This window comes from Bactrocera tryoni, chromosome 5 (assembly GCF_016617805.1).
Source record: "Bactrocera tryoni isolate S06 chromosome 5, CSIRO_BtryS06_freeze2, whole genome shotgun sequence".
Taxonomy (NCBI): domain Eukaryota; kingdom Metazoa; phylum Arthropoda; class Insecta; order Diptera; family Tephritidae; genus Bactrocera; species Bactrocera tryoni.
Genome location: NC_052503.1, coordinates 44,849,791 through 44,877,420, shown reverse-complemented (window position 1 = coordinate 44,877,420; position 27,630 = coordinate 44,849,791).

Genomic DNA, 27,630 nt, shown 5'->3' with positions numbered 1-27,630 from the left:
GTAATTGTTTAGTTATACGGATAGTGGTTCTAGTATCGTATAGTGTTTTTTGTACCCAAAATAAGGATTATTTAACTTGTAGCTGTATGTAAAAAAATATACGCCTTTTTGACGATCTCTATTAAATACGCATTACTGATTAAATTTTGGGTGTGATTATTCTTTCTCAGCTACTTAATGCATTATACTGTGCATAAGTTAACTATGAATACATCGCAATCTCTCCATTCACAATTTGAAGATAGAAAATTCCACCATATAAGTGATTAGAAAACCTTTATCCATTTGTGTAATAAAGGTGCAAGTTACCTCTGGAAATTTTAAATTATAATGTAAGAAACTTAAGTTCTTACACGTATTGTTAGTATGGGATATTACCTTTATGGCATTTGCTAACTTTCAAACCAATAAAACGGAGAAGAATGGTTTCGGTTTTTGTCGCATTCAATTCATTAAAATATTACTTATTGCAAACCGAATTATCTCATGAATCGATTTTATGTTCTTTGTCTGTATTGGTAAGGTATTACTTAAGGAAATATTATAACCAAATGTACAAGTTTTATAAATATTACTGAGTAATGTTCGATTATTATTTAGTTTCACGAAAAACATAGTAGGAAATATAGTAATTTTAAATTTTTTTGCGTCGACGACATAATATTTGGCAGCAAATATGGTTTTCTCAGTTTAAACAATTGGAAAAATGATAATGAAATTGTTTATACCAATAAAACGGAAAACAAGAAAATACTTTAATTTCAGTCAGCTACAATGCTCTTCAAGCAAAATATTCCTCACAAGAACTTGATTTTGATCGGGTAGTTTGTATGACTAGTGTAAATGCTTTAGTGAGAATTTCTTTTGAAATTCCACCATTGTCTTGAACAATAATCCCTACCAAATTTCGCATAGATATCTCAAAAACTGAGTCACTATTCATATACTTAGACATATATGTGTATAATATTTTTAAGATCTTCGACGTTTCCGTTCATTTAAAAATTTCGTGACTAACCTAATATTTCCTATTCAGGGTATACTCGTACAAGTTGGTTTGGCAACGCGTTGGACCTTTTATTATGAACAAAAAAGGTCCTGAATTCGCATAGGTAAAAGGCTGCAATAAACACCAACTCTATAGTATTTGGCATATGTAAAAAAACTTTTAGATTTTCCTTCCAATTAAGCATATAACGCTCACGCATTTACTATTACGAAAAACTAAATTTCAAATATAACGCGCTTAAAAGTATATGGCTAAAGTTTTTATATCGACAACATTGCACTCGAATTGCAACCATATCAACATATACGAAGGTAAGTTAGCTTGTTGGCTTCTGCGACATTCTAAAAAGTTTTAAGCTGCACTAGGCTCTTACTACCCCCTTTGATTATGCAAAAATAGTACTTCTTACCTACCTAATCTGCTGAAGTTCAGCATAGTATGCCATTGCTCTTCTACAGTTACCCAGCTCAACATTGTGTTAAATCCCGCCCACTACTCTGAGTGTGAGCGTTTTTTGACAAAGATTAGTTGATTGTATAAAATCTGGTAAAGCTTTGCATTATTTTCACATGGAGCTTAATCATCTGGCACAGAAAGTGTTAAAGTCTGAGGTGCTTATATTGAATGAGTTAGTTTAATTGTTTGGAAGCCAAAACTAATGATTCCCATGTTGCGATTTATGTGCAGTAAGTGTAAGTATCTTCCAGGATCTCAAAATTATTTCTGCACAACTAATAATACATCGAAAATAATGCAACGATACGTGCAATTCAAGTTGAGAATTTTTTTAATTACGCCAATATAAGGAGAGGTCCACAATTTACACACCAATGTCTTACATACTAATTGTCTAACCTTAGGCAACATCATACTAATATATTATTATAAATGCGAATGTAAGTTTGTTTGTTACGCTTTCACGCAAAAACTACTTAACCGATCATCATGAAACTTTGTACGTATACTCTTGAAGGTATTAGAAGTAAAACAGGGAAAGATAAAAAAATTGCTTGTCAAAAGTTCGTCAAATTTAGCTACTTAAACGTCATATAGCATTACAATAATGAAGTTTCACAATATCTAATTCAATTGAATATAGTTTCAATTGTTTCTAATTTTTCTATACTTATTGTTATTTTCTTTTGTCGATACATGCAGTATAAAACTATTCAAATTTTTTAGGTAATCCGTAATTTTTGTGGTTAGCTGTCACTTTATTATTTTAGATATTACTCGCTGATGTTAATTCTTACTCTGCTTTTCTTTGAAAATGCCTCGGAAGCGGAAATCTAGTCTATCCAAAAATTCATCGCGGGCCCGTGCCGCAAAAGTTGCACGATATCAAGAAAATTCGGCTCACGCAAAGCTGAGAAGACAACAACAAGCAGAGCGACAAAGAGTTTTGAGAGCAGCTGAAACGCCTATTTAGGCACGAGTTCGTTTAGAAAGACAACCTGCACTGCAGACAACTCGAAGAGCGATAGAAACACCAGAACAATCGCAGGCGAGAAGAATTCATAATGCAGACATGCAGACCACGCGCCGCCGAAATTTCATGCGTAATGATTGGGCTCTGTTTAATGGTACTGGGTTTCAATATGATCCTTCAATTGAATTTCATAATCATCCATTCATTGTTATTGGCTCAATGAATAAAAAATGGCAGTACTGCGATGCTTTTAAATGGAAAGATGAAACTGCTGGAATGTGCTGTTCCGGTGGTAAAGTTTCACTTCCATTACTTGGTAAACCAAAAGAGCCTTTGAAAACTTTATTATTAAGTATTACAGATGAGTCAAAGCAATTTCTAAGTGATTTCCGTCAAACCCAGTGATCCCCAGTGATTCAGAGGGGGACACCAGCAGATGAAATTCAAGCGTGCATTAAATAATCAAGCTTATGGTCGACAGTTGAAAAACGAATATAAGAGTGCATCTTCATAATGACGTGTATTCAGGACTTTACGCAGAAATGTTGTTGAAAACTGGTGATGGTTGTTTAGAAGTTGACGCTGAAGGCTACATATTACTGTCAAAAAAATTTTGTAATTTAGTAGAAAGTGATGTGGATCTCATTGATAATGTTTTTCCGCAATTGCAACAAAATTTGTGTAGTGATCAGTGGTTGTGTGTAAAAGCAATATTAGCACCAAGAAATTAAATTGTTAATAAGATCAACACTGACATTTTAAAAGGGGTTCAAGGAGAAATGAAGGAATATTTGTCAATGGATACAATTATAGATACGAAACTAAGTACTTCATATCCTGTGGAGTTTTTAAATTCACTTGAACTATCGGGTGTACCGTCACATAAACTTCAATTGAAACTAAATGTACCAATAATGCTTATGCGAACTCTAGATGCTCCTAGGCCATGTAAGGAAAAAAAGCTTCGTATAACGAAATTGGGACAGAACATACTTGGTGCTACTATTTTAACAGGTGTCGGTAAGGGCTGTTATAATACCTCGGATACCAATTATTATCACTGACCTTCCATCCCAATTTAAAAAGGTTCAGTTTACCGTCAAGCTTAGCTTTGCTGTTACTATAAACAAGACACAAGGACAAACATTACAGGTAGCAGGAGTACATTTAAAAAACCCATGCTTCTCTCATGGTCAACTTTATGTAGCCTGTTCACGTGTATCTAATGCCCGGAATTTACACATATTTGCACCCGACGGGAAAACTTATAACATTGTCTATATAAATATCCTAGATTAATACTTTATTTATATTTTATTTAATTTTTTTAGATTGTTAAAATTCAAAATTATTTATTTTTGTTACGGTGAAATATATTTTAACATTTGTTGTTGCATTTCAACACGCATATTTTAAGGTGTTAAAACTTCATTGTCTGTAAGAATTTTTAAAAATTGTTGATCTCATCCAAGCAATAATATTTAGTTATCGTATTGACTCATTTCTATTATTATACCCATTCCCTTTATCTCTCATACTTATTCAATGGCTCCACTGCCGGCGAAGCCGCGGGTAAAAAGCTAGTTTTTAATATTTTTCCTCGGCACTAAAAAGCAAATTTTCAGATTCAATGAAATAAATATCAATTATATCGATTATTTTAAATAAAATTACTAAAAAAGTTAAACTTTTACTTTCAGCGAGAAGCCGCAAAAATTTTAAGCAATTAATAGCCGCACCATTACTGAAAGTAACAGGAAAAGCTTCGAAAGAAAACTACTACGAGACTGTGTCAATATTTGCACAGAGGGTTGAGTATATCTGTGATCAGACAAAGGAACATTATGTAGAACTTCGTTGAAATTGCACAGAGTACCAAAATTGAGGAAACGTGTAGGGTACGCTAATTTACAAGCGGCATTGCAGACTGCGCTTTGTATCGGGTGATTTTTTAAGAGCTTGATAACTTTTTTTTAAAAAAAAACGCATAAAATTTGCAAAATCTCATCGGTTCTTTATTTGAAACGTTAGATTGGTTCATGACATTTACTTTTTGAAGATAATTTCATTTAAATGTTGACCGCGGCTGCGTCTTAGGTGGTCCATTCGGAAAGTCCAATTTTGGGCAACTTTTTCGAGCATTTCGGCCGGAATAGCCCGAATTTCTTCGGAAATGTTGTCTTCCAAAGCTGGAATAGTTGCTGGCTTATTTCTGTAGACTTTAGACTTGACGTAGCCCCAAAAAAATAGTCTAAAGGCGTTAAATCGCATGATCTTGGTGGCCAACTGCCCATGCATCCCGAAAAATGCACTGTTTGGTGTGGTTTGTACGCTGGTGGAATCATTGGACCGTATTTTTTCAAAGATGATGTTGGACGCAACGTTACGGTGAATGGCGATCGCTATCGTTCGATGCTAACAAACTTTTTATTGCCAAAAATGGAAGAACTGAACTTGGTTGACATGTGGTTTCAACAAGATGGCGCTACATGCCACACAGCTCGCGATTCTATGGCCATTTTGAGGGAAAACTTCGGAGAACAATTCATCTCAAGAAATGGACCCGTAAGTTGGCCACCAAGATCATGCGATTTAACGCCTTTAGACTATTTTTGTGGGGCTACGTCAAGTCTAAAGTCTACAGAAATAAGCCAGCAACTATTCCAGCTTTGGAAGACAACATTTCCGAAGAAATTCGGGCTATTCCGGCCGAAATGCTCGAAAAAGTTGCCCAAAATTGGACTTTCCGAATGGACCACCTAAGACGCAGCCGCGGTCAACATTTAAATGAAATTATCTTCAAAAAGTAAATGTCATGAACCAATCTAACGTTTAAAATAAAGAACCGATGAGATTTTGCAAATTTTATGCGTTTTTTTTTTTTAAAAAGTTATCAAGCTCTTAAAAAATCACCCGATATAATGAAGGATGATGCCCGCAAACCATCAAAATAATACAGCCGCAACTTTTACCGTCATAATATATGAACCTATTCTCTTATTTCTGTAAATTATTCTTTTGTAAATTAAAGCAAAGAACTAAATGAAATTAAAAATTAAACAATTGTGTTATAACTAGGTTCTAAATATTTTTGAAAGGGATAGGAAACATCACTTGTTGTGTTTTTACGTGATTACCTACCGAGTATGGCCTTACCCCATTGATCAAAACAATGCGTTGATCAGCGCCCCAAATAATACAAGTTTTTTGCAAGTATTATTTGGTTCCAACTGGTCTGGTGGAAGATACCCGACCAAAAAAGCAAAAGAAGATTACATATTTTTACCCGGCCAAAAGAAACATATTTGTTAATTTGTTGTTGCTCAGTAATGAGAATGCACTAATTTTGAACTGTTGTCAATACAAAGGTCGGGCGCTTTAAAAGGTACCTTTTTTCCTTTAGACCATTGCTTGTGTTAAACTGAAAAAGAGAAATGAAAAATAACCTCAACGGGTACTAAAAATACCGCCATACACCAAGTATTTATTAATGACTGCCGACTTTTGCATTCAAACATTGCGAGAGGCTAAATTTTTATAGCATTTGGGTCAACCGAAAAACCTTTGACCAGCAAAATGGTGCAGGCAAACTTTGTTATCACTTTCTGTCTATTCACGGTTTTTATTATGGCTACTGTTGCCGTGATATGTAAGTTTGTTTACTTCTCTCTTACTCTTCCCGCATTTTTGTAGGTATTTCCGCATTTGATTTTATATACTATCATTATATAAATAACACCTTTTATACTCTTCATCATGTTGCTGCCTAACGGTTATAGGTATCACGTAACAATAATCGAAATGGACATGGGATTATATATATGTACATATAAAAACGATCAGGATCACGAATCTTTTCGCACTGACCTAACTTCTGTAAAAAATTTAAATTAGCTATCACCTTGTTCTTCACATATGTATAATCAGTATGTTCCTAATCCAATTTGAATAACTAAGAAAATTTTTTGCATTGCCTTAAATCTTTATTTACTTAAGAATTAGAATATATATAGATATGTATATGCTTATCTACCACGCCGAATAAAGCTAATTTAAACATTTTCAGATTCGCAACAGCAGCCGCTGTAGTGAGAGAGTAGAGTCACTCAACTTTGTCATCAAGTACATCGCAGACAACAATAGCGGTGGGATAAATAGGCCCAACAACAAAAATTACATTTGAAGTAGTGGTAGCACTAGAAGTCACTTGAAACCATTTCAGGATGAATAACCACATTACAAGAAGTTGAAAAATAAAATCCACTAACGTCAATACAACTCTACCCACACAGGGCAGACAGGCCGAATGCATTAAAAAGAACTTACAAGAAGTAAAAAGATGAAAAAACAGTTAGGGAACCAAGCAGGGAGTGAGAGTACCAAGTAAAGTAGGAATAGAGCAAAGAGTAACAAACAGTAGTTGCGGTAAAGTCGTCTCTCTGTGTATTAGTAGGCAAGTGGGCGAAGCGTCTACTAGCTTTAGAATTGTTGGTTTTTTTTTTAATGAAGTATAGTATAATTGAAAATAATGTGAATTTTGAGTTAATTTGATAATTTATTATTAAATAGGTGGGGAAGTCGTTACGGAATTAGATTATTGTGAAAGCAAAGAAGAATGAAAAGTGATGAAACTTATAATGAGCTTTAGTAATAGATTGTTGTTTGGATTTTCACTCGAATTTCCGCAACGATGGTATAAACGGTTAATTCCCGTGTATGACCAGGTACAGAAGATAGCCCTTCTAAATCTGTCTGCCATCTCAAGTGTCAATGGGAATTATACCGCTTAGATATACACATTTAGCATTGCTGTGAAGTATAATTCTAATTTTCCATTAAATATCAACGAAGTGAAGAAGATATTCCATAAATGTATTTTGATTGCCATAATGTACTTAGATCAAGTACTGGACCAATTTTACAAGTCTGTTAGTAAATTAAACAGTATTTCAATATAATTATTATAACAGCAGCAGTTAAAGTACTTGAAATGAATTTTAGATGTATATAGACGGTGATTTACTATATAACAGGGAAATTTACATCCGGCATATAATTAAAAGCACATGCAATTTTTGCAATCTGCTTAAAATTATCCCATTTACAATCCTACTGAAGACAAGGAGCCGGTTTTTGCTTTTATGTCAATTTAAAAGAGGACGAATTTAGTCATAGAGCAAAAGTAGTATAGATTGAACGATATATATTTGCTTTGCTAAATACATTCTACTGAATCAAATAACTCTGGACTAAACTTGTAAAAACTATTTACTTTACCATATTTTATTTGAAATATAGCCTTAATATTTAGAGTGATGATGTGTCAGATTCTACAAGCGAACAGAATTTCCGCCTTGACTTTGTGAAGTTTGTTTTGTACTCCCAGTTGTAATGATTATGAATAACTATAAACGGCGAGAAGTAAATTTCTACAAAACGGACCTCACATAATACCTTACTTTTGTTTATGTTTACGCTTTCATACCGATTTAATCATCACTGTTTAAATGTATCTGTAATTTTGTGTATTTGATAGTTTGGCCTTACCTTTTCCTAATATATGTATATCTAAATGATCAGCATCAAAAGCTATGCCCAATTTGCCATGCCCGTCTGTTTGTCTTTCTGTATATAACGAAAAAGTCCAGCAGCTTATCGATCTGAATTCTGAACCTCCAAGAAGCTGACTATTTTTAATAACCGCTTGTATATAGCTTATATACAAACGGAATGATTAGAATCAAGTTCTTGTAACTAATCCTTTGTATATAGTCCAAAGGTGCACATTGCCTTTTTCGTAATTGTGCTGCTATTTCATTCGGATCGGCTAAATTTTAATGCAAGAACTTTACTCAGTTGGTGAAATTATATCTAAATATGAGACCCGTAAATTTTTATAAATTTTAATACTCTTGCAACCTGTTATAGTTTATATCACCTAAAACTAAGCGAGATAGATACAGGGTTATATATATAAATGATCAGGATGACGAGACGAGTCCTAATCCGTTTCCTCGGGTAAACAACAGCCTTTTTGAAACAATTTTTCGCTCATATAAAAAATTAAATATTTTATTAAAATTTTTTAAAGTTACAAACACACACTAAGAACAAAACAATTCTGAAATTTTTGGAAAAATTTTTCCGGTGACCCCTCGGAAAAAGATCCGCCCGAGTTAACTTTTACACGAAGTAAAAATGTGTCAAAAGAATATATTTTTGATCTGCACCGAGGTGTGTACTCTTTATTAATGCCCTTAAGATTGACTTATTACATGGTTCTTACTTCTATTTATACTAACTATTATGTTTACTTCTTACTTTGTTTTGATATAAAATATTGTTTGTTTAGGTTTGTAGACAGAAATCTTAGTGTTACTTAAACTATTGAGATGCTGGTTGTTTACTAATAAATAACTATTTGGGTTGTTATTGTTTGTTGTACTGACAGTGCATTTCTATTGTTCCAAGATAAGGTTGTTCTGATGAATTTTCTTTTTTGTTGTTCTGTTTACTGAAACATAAGGTTGTTTGGATGATTGTTTCTTTAGGACATTTTGATAAGATACTATTATAGGGAATTCATTCCTTAACTCACGCGTTGGCAGGACCATCTAAGGTGAAAAATACATGTTTTAGTTAAAGCTTTAACTTAGAATTTGGAGGAAGGAAAAAAACTGAAAATTGGATTTTTGCAGACATTTTTACAAAACCATGAAGATTTCGCGAAATTTGTTTTCAAATAGTTCTAATCGAGAAAAAATTCAAAGTACAAGTCTTTAAGAAATGTATCCCAAAGAACTGTGTAAAACTTCATGAAGAATGGTTAGTAGTTCTTGAGAAATTTTGCCAACCGACTTCAAAAACACAGTTTCGAGAAAAACACGTTTACAGCCTGCGCACTTAGGCAAGCTAGTCTAGCGCACAAGTTCTCAAGGCTGTATCTCCGAAACTATTACTCGGATCAACTTGAAATTTTAGGACATTATTCCAGGGGTCTTGTAGAATATAAAGCACAAATAAAATATAATTTCTATTCAACCTATTAAGGTTTCTTGATCAGGCGACCACTGTGGCAAGGTGCATATGTGGGCAAAAAATTTTGAAAAATTAGGCATGCGCCCGCCCTTTAATAAGTTGAATGTATGTACATATCACTTAAGCCAATGAAGCTATAACAACCAAGTTTACCCGGCTTACATATTATAAAAACTCTTACCGACAGTGTGAAAATTGATGAAATCGGATGATAACCCCTCTCACTCCTCATATACCGGTATGGTTAAAACCTACTAAAAGTGTGGTAAGTCAATAACTAAATACGTCAGAAACGTTAAAATTTACCTCCGAGATTGTATAAGAAGGTTTTATGTGGGCCCGGGGAAAAATTGGACGATGGATGTGGCCCACTTTTTGGTGAAATCACACATCTCAAGACCTGATTAAACGACTCGAAAAAATTTGGTACGTGACGTTTTTTCTTATATTCCTATGTCACGATGCGAAAATGAGCGAAATCGGAATACAAACAGTATCTTTTGTTGAGTTTTGACCAAAAATATCGCTTAGTGTGTGAGATATGGAATATAAATTCCAAAAGAATACTTTCCAAATAGTAATGAGTCTTTGTGTCACAAATGGATTGAATCGGGTCAATACTTCCCTGAGCCCCCATGCACCCAAATAAAGATTTTCGAACTTACGGGTAACTTTATACTGGATATATCGGCCAATCTTTGAGTTATCTCAATGAAAATTACAGAAATTTTTTTACTGAAAACAGTATATGTTTGTGCGTAAAATAAATTAAGGGTTTCAGTACACTTACATTTTTGGTAGATATTATTTTATGACACAATTTTACAATTGGCTGTTGAACAATAGCGGTTAAGTCATCTGCCTTACTATGAATACGAATTCCTTCTGTACATAATTGCATGTTACCATATAATATTTATGAACACTTGAGTTTCAGATTACATCAAAACATTGAAACACCATTACTTTTCATGGCTTGTTACCGCTACATCAGTGTATGCTGTTTTAATTAAAATTTAAATTATACCACAGCATATATAAAATTAAAAACGGGCGTGAAAATATTCACATTCCTTAAACGCGAGTAGCTGTAAGTACTGTTTTATTGATTTATTCATGCCGCGACGCGCTCATCACTAGCTTTTAATATATTCTCTGCTTTCTCTAACAATATACATACATATGTATACATGCATAGTGTGTTTTATGGGGTAAAATTTATCTGTTCGTAAAGTAAAGAAGCAAAATTGCAGTACTTAAAGAAAATACTGAGGTTTCTTAAATTTAGAAAACATTCACTATTTGGTTCGGTTCAGATGAAATTAGCGATTTCTACTTTTTTAAAACCAACCTTATCGTGGTTGTTTATGATATATTGGTTTCTCGATTGGTTAGTATCAACCATCAAAATGCTCAATGACTCGTGGGTTGTGAAAAGAGCAAAGCAGTTTCTGATGAAATGGGGCAGTAATTAGTCAACTAAATCAAGATATTTTAAAAACTATACATTTATATGTGTTAATAATAAATAAATTATTAAATATATTATTATTCTAAAATTAGGTTTTATGTAGGGCTCCAAAATAACACACTGTACTTGTATGAACAATATATTTATGCGAGAATCTGTAAAAAAGCGGTCAATGTCATTGTGGTTTTGTCATTATTATTAATCATCGCCATTAAGTTTTACATTTCCAAACATAGTCATATACATTTTTCAGTTGCTGCCATTATTACTGTGGTTATTGAAAACACATTATTCGTACAAATTCAATAATAATACATGTACTATATATACATACATTTAATCGGCGGCTTTAATTACACAATAGTTAACGAACTATCCACCGCAAATGAGGTTAAGCATTTTTTATAAGTTGAAGTGTTCCGGCACAGGAAATGCCTGAAAGGTGAATAATTAATATAATTGTGGATCATGGTTCTGAAAGTAAAATACTCAATATGTGTTACTTTAAAGCTCAATATGAAACTGAGTAAAAACAAAACCAATGAATATTATTTGAAGTATAGTATAAATTTTAATTAGCAATAAAAAAGGTCTAGTGGTTGCAAGCGTAGTCCGAAGCATACTGCAAAAAATCATCAGCCTCACAACCGTTCTACCGTTAGTTCGCCTTCTTCCGACTGAATTGAGGACAATACGAAATATCTCCTGCCAAAGACAGTGGCTTCAATAGCTAGGTCATGTTGTCCGGATGGAAGAGAACATTCCAGCTTTGAAAGTTTTCGATTCAGTATGTGCCGGTGGAAACAGAGGAAGAGGAAGACCTCCATTCTATTAAAGAGATCAGGTAGTATTTTGGAAAAAAGGGAAAAAAGAAACGACTGTCGCGCTATTGTTAACTCTGCTATAAACGGCTTGGATCGATTCTTTGGAGTAGGGAATTTATAAAGCATTGGGAAGAAAGGAGAGCACATTATGGAAGATCAAAACAATATTGTATAACTAAGGTTGATCTCTACAGCTATCTAATTAGTCTTATAGTTATAAAATACTTCTTATTTTCATCAATTTTCTTTGCTCTCCTTTGGAGTTTCATACGCGAGTCTGCGATGTTTACAGTGGCGTAGGTTTGCACAAAGGACATATGTAAATATTAATATGTATTTAAGTTAAAAATAAATACAACTCTTAATGACCCACGTGGATATAAACTACATACCGCTCAACCTAAATATACAGTAAAATATATTTTATCGCAGCTACTGCTACGCCGGGGGAATTGTACTTTCAAATGTGAGTGACGTTTGCTTAAGCGTGCTTAACACTTTGCACTTTGGCACCTGCAATCGAGGTGGGCTCCGTGACGGCTTTTCACCTGTTAGTGCAAGAGCACGTAAGCGCTCTCAAGCGTTGTCTAACAGTGATGGTGCTATGTCCTTTGTCAGTTTTGTCGCTGCAACCAAATACATACCAGGGAAACAATGCACTTAATAGGGCGGTAAGAACTGGAAAAATGCTTACACTCTACATGAAAAGAGGATTGAATAGAATCATTAGTTCTTTGTTTTGCCACCATTTATTTGCACTATCAACTAGAGAGTTTTTTTTAGGTTGTGATATAGACTCAAATATTCAATAGTTAAATAAATATATAAAAACTACTTCAGGAATACATATTGACCCCTTTTACTGAAAATATATGTTATAAAAATTTACACTATTAATATAGTAGACCCGAAAGAATGGAAAATTGAGGAGTAAATTCGAATAAACGCCAGTATATGTAAATAAGTAACAATTTTAGAGGATGCTCAGCCTCATGATGGTGTGCTGCATGTACATTTATAAATGGCTAAATGTATGCATTTCAACACACTAAATGAAACCAACAAAACACACCTTTTAATTTTTATGCATTCTACTAACTGTTATCGCATTAATGAAGAGTTATTTTATGATCTCGTTACACTATTTAACAAAATTTTATCTTTTTTATCACATGAAAATGTATATCAAATTTTGAGTCAGCCAGGGCTAGGTTCGGCGACCTGGTAATACAAGTATCTTAAAATGATATCAAAATGTTCAAGGATTTCAGGGCTCACAGTTATCTAAATACAAAGGTTCTCTGAGTCTGAGGGCAGATATAGCTACCATACACCTTGCGCCTATATCCACCGGTGCTAAATGCAGCAAGGCGTTTTGTGCCATAATTGGTGTTATTCATGTACTCCACAACTACAGAGGAGAGCAGCTAATTTAGTACTCGCCTTTTTTTTGCAAATATAGTTTATTTCAGCGCCTTCTCCCATACAAAATACGAATAGAACCAAAGAACAAGCTTTGGTAGTGGTTGGATATAACATCTAAATCCAAAGCTTTATATTTTATTTTTAAAAAGGCCAATCTAAAAATATACTTTTTAATGCTATGCTGCTGCCATTTTATTAGCATTCAACAATAAATAAAAGATGAACGATTAGAAAGGTAAATAATTTTTTTTTGCTCACTTTCCATCTAACCCAAAAGAACAACCACATAGCTGTAAATATATTTTTTATTACCTTAAATTGCCGTTATTTCTGCGCTTTCATTAGAAATGCACAGCAGCAAGCTAATAATAAAAAGCAAGTAAATAACAAATATACCAACATTAAAAGCATTCGCAAGGTATCCTCAAAGGGTTCAAAATATTCTCAACCATTTTTTAAGCACATCAGTAAACAGCCTCACCTTTCCAGTATTGTGCTTTCGACTTGCCTTAGTCTTCATCATTCTCCAATTCTCTTCACGTTTATTTTTGTTCGAACTTACTTTTAAAATGTTTGTAAGTAGCAGGAAACTCGTCACGTTTTACTAAAGTAATTTGTAGTCATTTATATTTCGAACCAAAAGACGTGATCGCAAATTCGTCAGTTTACTTTAAAAATGTGCGCCGAACAAAAAAGAAACCAAACGAGAATAAACATTATAGGTAGAAGTAAAAGCCAAGTGGTTTTGTATATGCTTGGAAGTAAACGTAACCTTTAACAAGTATGGAAGGGCTAAGTTCGGGTGTCACCGAACATTTTATACTCTCGCATGATAAAATGATAATCGAGATTTCATTATCAGTCATTAACATATTTTTCAAATCCCGTATTTGTGTAAAGTTTTATTCCGCTATCATCATTGGTTCCCAATGTATATATGTATTATACAGAGAAGGCATCAGATGGAATTCAAAATAGCGTTATATTGGAAGAAGGCGTGGTTGTGAACCGATTTCACCCATATTTCGTACATGTCATCAGGGTGTTAGGAAAATATTACATACCGAATTTCATTGAAATCAGTCTAGTAGTTCCTGAGATATGGTTTTTGGTCCATAAGTTGGCGACGCCACGCCCATTTTCAATTTTTAAAAAAAGCCTGGTTGCAGCTTCTTCTGCCACTTCTTCCGTAAAATTTAGTGTTTCTGACGTTTTTTGTTAGTCGGTTAACGCACTTTCAGTGATTTTCAACATAACCTTTGTATGGGAGGTGGGCGTGGTTATTATCCGATTTCTTCCATTTTTGAACTGTATATGGAAATGCCTGAAGAAAACGACTTTATAGAGTGTGGTTGACATAGCTATAGTAGTTTCCGAGATTTATACAAAAAACTTAGTAGGGGGCGGGGCCACGCCCACTTTTCCAAAAAATTACGTCCAAATATGCCCCTCTCTAATGCGATTATTTTCGCCAAATTTCACTTTAATATCTTTGTTTATGGCTTAGGTATGACACTTTATAGGTTTTCGGTTTCCGCCATTTTGTGGGCGTGGCAGTAGGCCGATTTTGCCCATCTTCGAACTTGACCTTCTTATGGAGCCAGGAAATACGTGTACCAAGTTTCATCATGATATCTCAATTTTTACTTAAGTTACAGCTTGCACGGACGGACGGACAGACGGACGGACAGACGGACGGACGGACAGACAGACATCCGGATTTCGGATATATATAACCCTATATCAGACTATTTTAGTTTTAGGACTTACAAACAACCGTTATGTGAACAAAACTATAATACTCTCCTTAGCAACTTTGTTGCGAGAGTATAAAAATTTTTTCTACATATGATTAAGTTAAGTGAAGGTAGTTCATAACAAACAACAAGCCTTAACGATGGAAAGTCGGTCATAAAAATCAGCAGTTATAAAAGTTAACCTCGTTCGTTCAAACCGGATCTTACTTATCTCAATAACGACCTTTTTGTGATATAAGGACCTTGAATTTCAGAATAGCGAATATTTAATTTTTGACAGTAGCAATTCAGACACGTCCATACCAAATATTATTTTTCGGTAAAAAATACTTTATAGATTAACAATATAACTGCACTATTTGATAAAATTGACTTTTTCCTGCGTATTCTGTCAAATCCATTTTGGTTTCTGTTTCGAAAGATTGAGTCACAAGTGAGGAAGTTGTTTCTTCGTTTTTCGAAGTCAACCTTCAAAATCCAAATATTTTACTTAAAAATTTGAAAAAAAAAAATTATTTTCTTAAACAAAGTATTTTTTTGTTATTTTTGTTAATTTTAGTATTTTAGTAGTGAATAACTATTGTTTACATAACTTTAATGCTAATTCTTATACAAAGATAATTTTTAATCGTCAGGTAGAGTGAATATTAGACACTCCAAATCTCTTTAAACTATTATTTTGATGAGCCTCCTTTGCTTTCCATAACGGCCTTAACGCGCTGCGGCATTAAATTTTTCAAATTCTGCTACGTGTGTGCTGCGATTTCGTTATACCAGACAACCTCAAGAATTTTATCCAACTTACCCAAGGTACTGAGTATCTTCTTTGCTACCTTGGACTTCATAATACAACAAAAGATCTCAATGGCGCTTAAATCTGGGTTGTTACCTAACCAAACTCAAATGTCAAAATTTCATTTTGTGAGAAGAAGTCTTTTACCTAGAAAAAATAACAAAGGCACAGTTAATATTGTTAATGAAATAATTTTTGTAAACTACAGGCATGAAAAAAAATTTATACCTATCATTTTGGCACGATGACATGGCGCAGAATCATCCTGAAAGATGTGATCGTTTTCTTGCAAAATGTGCTCTTCAATTAAAGATGTTAAATATTCCTCCAGTATTTTCCAAGTCCATGGACCGTTATTCGGACAAACTCTTCGCTATGGCGTTAACCAGTTTTTCTCCCCACCTACAACATCCCATCGCTAGATATGTAATATGTTGAACATGAACTCGTCAGAGGACTCGGAGGCGTTGTTGACTCATTTTCTTAACCATAATGGTTTTTTGAGGATCGTCTTTTTTCAATCAAATCTTGCACCTACCTGATGCATTTTCGCCGTAACTGCTACCTGGTTACTTAAGAAGGTTTCAGGCTAATGTAGTTTATTGAATTGCTCATCTATTTTATTCATATATGTCGAGATATTCGGGCCGAACACGTCGAATACGGCCCAAATGTTCGGTCAAAATGCGGTAAATGGATATTTTGGAGATGTTCAATTCCATTTCCATGAATTTCAATGATGATTTCGGCCGATTTTTGATGAATTCACGCGCAGTTTCTATGGAATTTCCGGTGATCACGGATTGTGATTGGCCCACATGTTGATCGTCATTTATGTCCTCACGACCATTTTGAAAACATTGAAACCACTCATGCTCTCTTCTACGCGATAGGCAATCATCGCCATAAAATTATTTTATCAATTGAATTGTTTTGGTAAAAGTTTTACCAATTTTAAAACAAAATGTAATGTCGGCCCTTTTTTCGAAGCTCATTTTCGCACCGATATCACAAACATACTCACACTTAAATCGCAATAACTTCACTTCCAATTAATAAAATGTCATGAAGTTGTCAGTGGACAATCGATAAAAATAGCAGATTCTAACACATCAGTCGTCATATAGATGGCGCCACTAGGGGGCACTAGATTCAAGTTCTGTTTACTTTGGAACGCATCTTGTAGTTTTTTAATTAAAAAATTTTGGAATTCGTTATAGCTATAAAAGATTTCTTCTCCTATTTAAAAGTTTCTCAAAAGGTTTGCTCACTCTGACTACTGGACAATGTCTGGAATCTCAATCAATGATGTATCAGCTGACTCAATGACTAAATCTTGAAAATGGATGTAGTCAATTTACAGCTAATGGCTTTATTTTTTGCCTTTTGTTGTGTGAGTATAGCAATGTATACTCATCATCTCTGTACCCACACACACGTGAAATTTTATATAACACAATGTGTAAATATATTTCAAGGCACGCATGTGCTATCTACCTTCCGACTGCTTCCATTTGGCTTCACTTTTGTGTACATACCTACGTACCATACCTTCTTTTACACGTGCATCTATAGAATAAGTAGAATAAGTTGTCAACGTCAAAAGTTTATCGTCGCCCAATTAGTCTTGAAGTGTTTGCCTATTTTCAGTGCTCCTATTTTCAACATTTTTTCAAGTTACTGACCATTTTATTTTGGTAATACACAATTGATCATTTTTTACTCTTCGGGGATTCGACGCACTTTTCAAGTTCTAAGCACCAAATTAGTCTCCAGGCAATAAAGCCTTGTTTTGGTGTTAATGGAAAGTTTCAGTTAACTTTGAGTGCTTTCCATTTAGTAAGTAGTTCATAATAAGGTACTGAGTACAAACGAATTTTAGCATTTACAGATTTTTTTAATTTTCAAGTTGTAGGTAAGGATTTTGATTTTTTCTACATAATATAAAAACTCTAAAAGGCAATATCATAATCAAGCATTGCAAAGCTGATAATAGGAGATAAATGTTGAAAAGTACTTAAACATTATTTTAAACCGATAACACATGGTAATAATTTTTATTCGAATATTGACACGAAGCCAAGAATTAAATATTTATTTTACTTTTTTTAATTCAAAATGGACAAATTTAGACCTCAGCGATGCCAATAAATTGAGCAAATCAATTGAAGTATAGAAATTCCTCTGCAATTTTACTTATCCTCTTTTAAAAACTAAGAATCATACTTAGGAATTATACCTTACTTATTGTATGAGGTCGTCTTATACCATAGGTCGCCCTGATAAAAAATAACTTTTTTAGCAGTATTCATTACTTTGGCTGAAGCAGCCGCTAGGTTAGACGTGAACTTTAAATGCTCGTGTTTTGCACGTTAGATGGAAATCGCTGAAAGAGCTAAAGGCTATGCTAAAAATTGAGTTTGAGAAGTTTTTCGAAGATTGGAAGAAGTGCTGGCATATTGAAGGCGATACTATTGATATAGACGAATGAATAAATCTTTTTTTTGTATGTTGCGTATTTTCTTTGTTAAGCGAACTATTCTCGCTTAACCTTTTAGATGTATCCCCTCGCTAACACATATTTTCGGTATCTTGAAAATTCGGTGAGTCGCATTAAAAGTTCGTCTATTGAACAACTTTAAAATTTTAGACGTTGCACTTGACGGTCTGTACTCTTTCACTCCGCATATGACTGCGATTATTGCGAAGGAGAGGCGACGAGTAACCAGCTCCTTCCGTGGGACAAAAAATAACAAAAGAAAAAATACAAAAACTACTAAATATTGCAAACACCACTACATTGACGAACATCGCACAGACAAGGGCAATGGTCAAGACAACGACATATAGGATACTCCAGAAGCCCTAACTTATCCCGACATAGACACCCTTCTCGCGTCTAAGTAGGTGACGTCCATAGTACGCCGGAGAACACACCACAGAATACAACGGGTACCAACCAAAGTACCCTGTACCTATAAAGGAGCCATGAGTACCAACTAAATTACCAAGGGAGCAACAAAAGGTTAGAAATAAGTAGGTTTAAGAAAAAACTTATCTTATTTCTCAAGAACTAGATGAAGTGGAATTAGGAAGTTGGAACAGGAAAGATTATGGACCGAGCGCAAAACAGAACATAAACAAATCAAACTACCCTCTCAAGGTTAGATTTCAATAGCCACTTTCATAATAATGGACTCCGGAATAGTGGTGGGTGTATAAGCTTACCTTGTCGACACCGGAGGTAAATTCCAAAGTAGTCCATAAATGCAGGAAGAATTTAAGCTCATTGGCAGGTCAACTCCTCTTGCCCACAATTAGGGTACCCGGTCATGAGAATATTCCTGGCACCGAAAAATCTAATGAGTTGGAAAATATTGGATAATACCATGCACGCCGGAACGATTAAAATATAACTTTATAGGGATTTTGAACGAATCTGACAGAAAGAGAAGTCTGTATACAGACTGACAGTTACTATAACAGGATACTGTCGTTTGGAGAGCATGCGCTAAAATTGGGACCACCTTATAACATTATTTGCCGAAGCTGCAAGCTAGGGGAAGTAAGGAAGCGGTTTTTTACCTTCTCTTAAATGCCCACCCATATCACATACCCGACACAAAATACTTGGAATCAGCCCCCAAACCTTGAATGGTTGTCCACAAAAAGCGTTACGTATATCTGTATTATAAGGTTTTACGATAGTGCATCGAAGGATGCATTCAGCGCTAATTAATCTTATGGTTGAAGCATTTCTACTTTCCTACTTTCATCGTAGAAGATTTGCAAGATTAACCGAATTTCAAAACGATGAAGTGTTCACTTGGATCCCTCTTTATTCCCAAATTGAGAACTGCAACCATTCTGCAGTTGCTGTTTTCTCAACGTTACTAACATTGCTATTTTGCTACTCACATTAAAGTACATATTTCGGTTGAATATCCTTGCTTCTTTATTATACGTAGTTGCAATTCTCAGTTCTTGCCATCAGTAAGTTGACATATGTACATATGTATATTCCTGCTTTCTACAATTATACAGTTACTGTTGCTGTGGCTTTAAGACGGGTAAGAATGCAAAATTTTGTTCAGAAATTTCCACATCTGGAGTTGATGGATTTATAGCTTTGTAAACAAGTATGCTTTCAAGAGTGTTTGCAAACTTTCTTTCCCAATTATTTATGAGCTGTTTGACTTCCTAGATATATCCTTTAAATTAAAAGGGAATTTGTATGTTTGCCTACTCCCTTCGGGGTCACATATTACACTCCTCAGACATTCCATCCACGACTGCGGCCAAATGCAATTGCTACATCTACCACATACCCCATGTACAGGGTTTGTGCGGAGAGTAAAAGGACTGAGTCGATTTAAAAAAATTTATTGAACCAATCGTTATAATTCTTTAAAAACTTTCAAATAGGCTCCTTCTGCGTCGATGCTGCGCTGCCAGCGCGATTTTCAAGTATTGTAGGCGTCACGGAAGGCATTCTTGAGAGCCAAAGTGCTTGCTGCTTAGATCCGCTCTGTCCTTTCAAAATGCTTGCCTTTCATCGGCCTTTTGAGGCAAGGAACCAAGAAAGTCAAGGGGCCACATATGTGCTATAGGGCAGCTGCGGAAGCGTTACGATGCCAGCCTTGGTTAGTTAGCTGTTCACAAACAAGGCGGTGTGGGCCGGGGCGTTGTCGTGGTGCAACTTCCAATTACCTGCGATGTCCTATCGGATCCGATTGACCTTATAGAAGTGCTCCATCACAATGTCATGAACAGATTTCGATAAAGTTAACCTCTGGCCAATTAAACAAATGCTTATTTGACGATCTAAGTTCAAAACTTTGCGCACACGAGTCACGTTGTCAGTAAACTCTCTCAGCACGGTCTTCATTAGCGACCTCTTCCCCGCCCTCCAAATAGGCCTCATGTCTCCAAAACGCACCAGTACTTGATATTGCAACATGTTGCTACAGACAATAATATGTAGTTCCGTTGGAAAAGAACCTAACGTACGTAACTTGTACGTATCTCCAAAAGCAAAGCGAGATAGATATTGGGTTATATATAATATAACTACATACATATGTATACAAATAGTCAGGGTGACAAAGAGGAGTTCAAACACGGGTGACTGCCTGCCTATCCGTCCATCCGTACAAACTGTAACTTCAGTAAAAAATAAGATATCCTGATGAAACTTGATACGCATGTTCCTTAGTTCGTAGATGGGCGTAAGCGGTTCACTGCCACGCCCACAAAACGCCTTTAACCGAAAACCTGTAAGGCGCCTTAACTAAGCATTAAGTTAATATAGACAACTGTAATTTGGCACAGGGGATCGCATGTAGTGGGTAAAAAATTTTGTAAAAGCGGGCATGGCATCGCCCTCTATTAGGCTTAATGTATTTATCTTCTTAACCACTAGTGCTGCTCAGAGCTCAATAACAATAACAAAATACATCAGAGTATTAAATTATATGTAAGCTGCCGATGTAAAAATGAGACAATGGGCGTGGCACCGCCCATATTTTGATGAAATCACAGTTCTAAGCAAATTTAGTTCATTTGACTTTAGTAGTTTGGTTGAATTGGGACATTACCAAATGCATTGCCTGACACTGTTCAGTAAGTTGTTGCAACTCTGATGGCTGCGGTGCGGTGCATTGTGGCCACTACCTTACGCCGGTTTTCCTTTTTAAGCACGCCCAGATCTCTGCTCAGTATAATAGGACGCTAATTGTCCTCGACATTAGAAGTTTTCTCTTTTCTTGGCAGGAGCCTCCTGTGTTAGCCATTAGTCTGCTCAGTTGGGAGGTGATCTTGGCTGCCTTCCCAGAAGCTTAGTCTGGGGTCGAGTTTTACGCCTACGTAGTTTACTGCTTTTTGTGTCCGAAGAGTATCCGTAGCCCTTTGCATACTTATATCGAGGAGTATGTGCTTATTTGTTAGCAGTAGTAGCTCTGTTTTCTCCATAGCGAGCTGGAGGTTGTGTCAGTCGAGCCATGCTTGCGTTTGTATCATGATCTGTTTAACCCTGGTCGAGAGCAACGGTCTGATACACTTAGTCGAGACCAATGGTGCTTGGCTAGGCCTAGGCTAGTTTACATACATTTGTATGGAAATACGTGTTGTATTTACGCTCATATACATATGTACAATATAGATACATTTTTGAAATTTCTTACCTCTCGATTTGGTTGAAATCAAATTGACTGCCTTGTTCACGCTTGGCGTGGCAATAGCGTTCACAAAAAATGTAGCATTTTGAGAAAAATTACATTTTTTCTTAACCTTTTAAAACGCTCTACCGGCTAGGTGGGTCAAATAAATTGCACCGGTTAGGTAATTTAAAGAGCTTTCAGGAAATGTATAATTTGCCCCCAAGGCCCCAGGCGATTGCCCGGGGGCGTGGCAATAGGCGAAAATGGATTTTCACCATGTCCCCTATTTTGTTTCACTACAGTTGAGGGGTATGAGGTCGAGGGGGATCAAAACCATTTTGCGAGTTAGCTCACCCTTGGGGCTTTCAGGAAAGCCCTCAACCTCCCTCTATCCCTACCAGGGGCGTGGCAATAGCGTTCACAAGAAATATAACATTTTGAGAAAAATTACATTTTTCTTAACCTTTAAAACGCTCTAGCGGCTAAAGTATTTGACCTGAATAAACATACAAATCAATTTGGACATGTAACGAACATGAAAACAGATAAATCAACCGTGCGAAGTGATAGAAACATACCAAAGTTCATATATTTTCATACAAATTATATGGGGTCTAGCCAAGCACCATTGGAGCACAAACGTGTATTATTATAATATCCTTTTTCGTCCTTTTCGAAACGATATCCTTAAATTTTTTCTGAATTCTATAGACAATAAAATTCTAGGAAGCTACCTGGAAGCGCAAGTCGTTTGCTACACTCTAAATATATTGAATCTTCTGAGTCTCTTGCTGTAATTTCTGCTTCAATGTCGTCCGCGTAGCCTATTATGTTCGATTGGTCTGGCATTTCGAGTTTTAATATTGCATCGTAGGTGATGTTCCACAAGTCTGGGCCAAGAATAGATCCTTGTGCTGCTCCTGACATTACTGCTATCTGTCGTGATCACTCTTTAGTTTGGTACAGCAGTTTTCTGTTACTAAGGAAACTACGCGCCACAGCCCTGAGATAGTCGGGGATTTCAAAACTTTTTTCCAGAGCATCGATCATTTCCACCCATCTAGCGCTGTTGAAGGCGTTTCGGACATCGAAAGTCGCCAGCAGCACTATTCTCTTGTATACATAACCCTCAATCTCAATAATAGTTTTTAAGAAATAATTCTTTAAGGTATAGAAAACAGTCGTTAGGGAAAGCATTTACACATCAATATTCAATATAATAATTGTATTTTATTCGGACCAAAAAGAAAGTGAAAAACAGTTATATTTTTCATACGTCTGCATGCTTATAAATATGTATAAACATATGAAAGTATAAACATTTTGTTACATTGTTTATATCCTGTGCATACACAAATCATTAAGAGGTCACTTGTTGTTATTCGCATAAGGTCGCTTAAACTGGAAAGCTTTATTAACGCACCATTTATTTCTATTTTAGCCACAATAGGAGTCTCCTCGAAGCGGAACAATTAGAATTGTAGTAAATTCTAATTATATGAGGATTACAAGCAGAAAATTAATTTTTATTATGTGATAGCATTAAGCCTCTCGAGAGCTGCTGAGTTGACGCAGCGTAAAGAAAGAATGTTGAGTTATGTACAATACAAATATATGTACGTATATACAAGTATGTTTGTGAATACAGCCATTAAGAGAAGTGCAATAAAATGGAAGCAATTTTATCTGCGTCAGTATGTCGTGAATTTGAACACAAGTGAATTGTTAGAACTATTTAATATTGTGGTAAGCACGATTGATGATATAATGCTTCGACAGCAAAAATTGCTGGAACATAACAACAACCGTTGTACAGATTATGACTTACTGTTATCACATTCTTAAGTGAACAAATATAAGTAAGAGAAAAATGAAAATAAGACTAGTACAAGTACACAATAAAACTCTTGCTATATAACATATTTAGCTTTTCGTAGGAAATATGAAAAGAGACATATACGTATATAGCCTTCTACCAGTAACTTTGACCTTGCTACTACATTCGGAAAACATATTCGTATATTATTTATATATATCGTATATAATATACATAGGTTCAAAACTAACTATTCTACTTCTAATGTACTAGTAACTATTCCTTGCTACAATCCTGCATTCAAATTTTTTCTTGAGCTTACTTAGTCGCATTTACTTAATTCAGGTATTTATTAAATTAAATTCAGATTTTATAGACGAGTTGAAATCCGCGTGATTGGCCGTGCCAACTTTACCTTGAAAAGAAGTTTGGTACTTCAGAGGGGCGGATTCGGCCCACTGGCACGCTTACAAAACGACATTAATCAAAAACGAATAAAGTGCTATAACTAAATACTAAATTAAGATATAAAAGTGTAATTTTGTAAAACAATTTACCCTAAAAAGGGCCATCTGTGGTTTGAAAATGTTTAAAACGTGAGCGTGGCTCTCTAATAACATAAATGTATACGAGTATATCTTTGAAACCAATAAGGCTATAATACCCAAATTAGAACAAACAAGTTAGAATAACCCCGCCACTCCCCATACAACGGTTTTCTTAAAAACCCCTTAAAGTATGAAAAAATAATAACTAAATGCATTAGAGACAATAAATTGTACACTCGAAGGGTTACAAAAAGTTTTTATAGGAGCTGCGGTCAAATTTGTACATTAAAAATATCATTTTTTCAACGCATGTCAGTCTCTTACATTATGAGCTCATTTTGTAAAGCTCACTATCTTTCAATTGATTTTTCTATAGCTGAATATCTTTTGTTTTTAATTTTTAATATTTTTGATTATTAACATGTCATTTACTTATTTCTAAATAAAAAATTTCTATACCGCAAAAAGTACCGCTATAAAGTGTAGTCAAATATGCAAAATACTTGAAAATTTTGAGTGGTAAAGCTTGCGTGGTATGTTTTCAAGCGTAACCAGAATTCAAAAATTACATAAATACTATATATAATAAAATAAAAGAAAAGAATAATTGTGAGCGAAAAAGATGAGAAAAAATTTAGCCTTAAACCAAAACCAAAATTATACTTTAATTCGAAATGACAATTATTCTTTTCAAAAAGAATAACTCGAGTTTAATAGCAGTTTTAAAGTAAATTAAAAATTAAAAAAAAAAATTTAAATTAAAGCTTTAAAGCTGGTTTCTTCATGCTTTTTCTGATATAAGTACATATATGAAGAATAATACTCGGTAAAATCCGTTTTTGTGGGTAATCGGAGTATACTGAACATCAATGATGTTGAATACGTAAATATGCTGCTTATCTGATTATGGTAAAATGAAAAAGAAAAAATTTATTTGTGCTTCGATCGAAGCAAATCTGCAAATGAGCAGCGACTACTAACTTTATACTTATAGGTACCATATAGGCATTTCGACTATTGCCGACTCAAGCAGGAATATGTACAAAAAGTGAACTAAAAGTGACCAAAGAGAGAAGAAATTGACATGCAGTGATAGATTTATTACACTTTGACTTGGGATAAGTTATTAAAAACAATAAATGTTTCTGTTAATGACATTTACTATATGTATATATTGGGCGCAAACAACATAAAAGTTGAAGAACTTTTAATTGCTTACTAATTAAGTGTGTTTCTTGAAAGAATAATTAATGCTATGTGAAAAGCACAATGATTAACTTTTGGATCATAATTGACAACTAATGTGAGTATGTATTATTACTAAAATATAAGAGTTTAATGAAATGAATAATATCTTAATTACTTTACATTACTATTTGAATTTTGAGTAGTCGTATTTGCGCTTACATCAGCATACACTTCTTATGAATATGGACAATATTCAAATGATTATTTTATTAAATAAAATTTGGTTACCGTGATATATCCATACATATGGCTCAATCAGCTCTTCCGGTCTTCCATACATCAGTTTGAAGGCGAGCTAAAGTTAGAAGGCGAACCATCCCTCCTAAAGAATGTCCGCTGGGTACTAGTTTACTGCACAAAAAAATTCACCAAGCTGTCTCCGGATCGAAAAGCCACCAACCAGATGTAATTGACGGAAGACACATCTCCAGTGTTTTAGACTTGCGTACGCTTCGAGGTACTATTACAGAGTGTAAGAGTTTTATTCATCTAACGCTTGTTTCTAACTTATATATATACATATATATACATATAAATTTTCAGAATGAAAAGACGAGTTGTATACAAAACAGTAATCAATGCAAGGCATCGGCATATGAACGTGTATATGTGATTTAAATCTGGATATCTGAAAAGTGGATAAAGGACCTCACTCTAATAAGGTCTAATGTACACATCATACAAACCAATCAAAGTATTCCAATCAGTAAATTTGAAAAAATGTTTATAGAATTTCTTTAAACACTGTGAAAACAAACCAACGATGATGCGATGATACGAGAGAACTCAATAGAAGCCAGTGTAATAATTGGACAGTGGGAGTGGCCCACCTCTTGATGAAAACCTGTGCTTCAGAAACTATTTGATCTGATTTTGTTACCTCATATTGTGAAGTTGGGCTGCAACCGCGCCTAGCTTCGATGTATCAACATTTTATATTCGGATGATTATTTCACTTTACAGCATATGCATATAAAGCTAGTGACGAAATCAAAATAAAAATTTTTACATAAACTGTATCTAGCCATGAAATAATTGTAATCGGGTTATAACTTTGCAAACACCGAATTTGTGGATCTCAGTGCCAATGACTGGCTTTTCACCCGAAATACAAGTCAATCTGAGAAACAAATTATTCAAAGTCAGAGAGAACCTTTTTAAGTCATAATGCCAAAAATGGAAAACATCCGTTCAATAATTGCTCTAGCCCGTACCTAATAGAAATGTTACAGAACTTTCTGTCGAATATAAACGTATTTTATCTTCTTTCGCAATCACTCTTCCTAACTTCCTATCTAACTTCTTACGCAACATTTTTTATTATTATATGCAGTTTTGTAAAAGTTAAAAATTGCGTGATTATATAAATTTTTTTATTATGTACTTTAATACGCGGATTAAAACAAATATTTATACTCTCATTAATTATTTTTCTCTTATTAAGACTACATAAATATTAATAAGATTAGCTTGAGTCAACCTAAGTCGAATAATTTTTTTGAAAAATTTAAACTGATGTGTGGTAATAATTTTGAACGATCCTGACACTTACTCTTCAACTAAAATAGTTTCCATTTGCGTTTGTATCAACATAAGAAATTAACTTTCTCATTATATGACAATATACTCGTCGGATGTCATAACTTGAATCACAAAACTTAAATTCAGCATGCAACAACGGCAAACGAAAACAAGGCGCTACATAATCAATCAAATCAGTCAGGAATGCACATAGGTCCCGCAGTAGAATATATGGTACATTCATAACATACAAATACACTGATAGTTGCATTGTCATTGTAACGGAAAATCAATCCAATCAAATATGCAAATGTCACTAAGATAACTGGCACGTAAGCATTGAAATTCCCATTCAGTCAAATTATTTGGGTGAGAGGTTAATATTGTCTTGCAGTTTGCGGGTTTATTTGTGAGAGGCTATATCGGAAACATTTAATGTACCAAAAGCGATATGCGAACGCTTGCAAACGATACACGAGAGAACAACGTATCTTCATTATTGAACAATATTTAAAATTTCATCCATAAATGATTAGCTGATTTTTCGAACAAAATCGTGTTTTCTTGATACAAATCGCAAACTCATTCTGGCC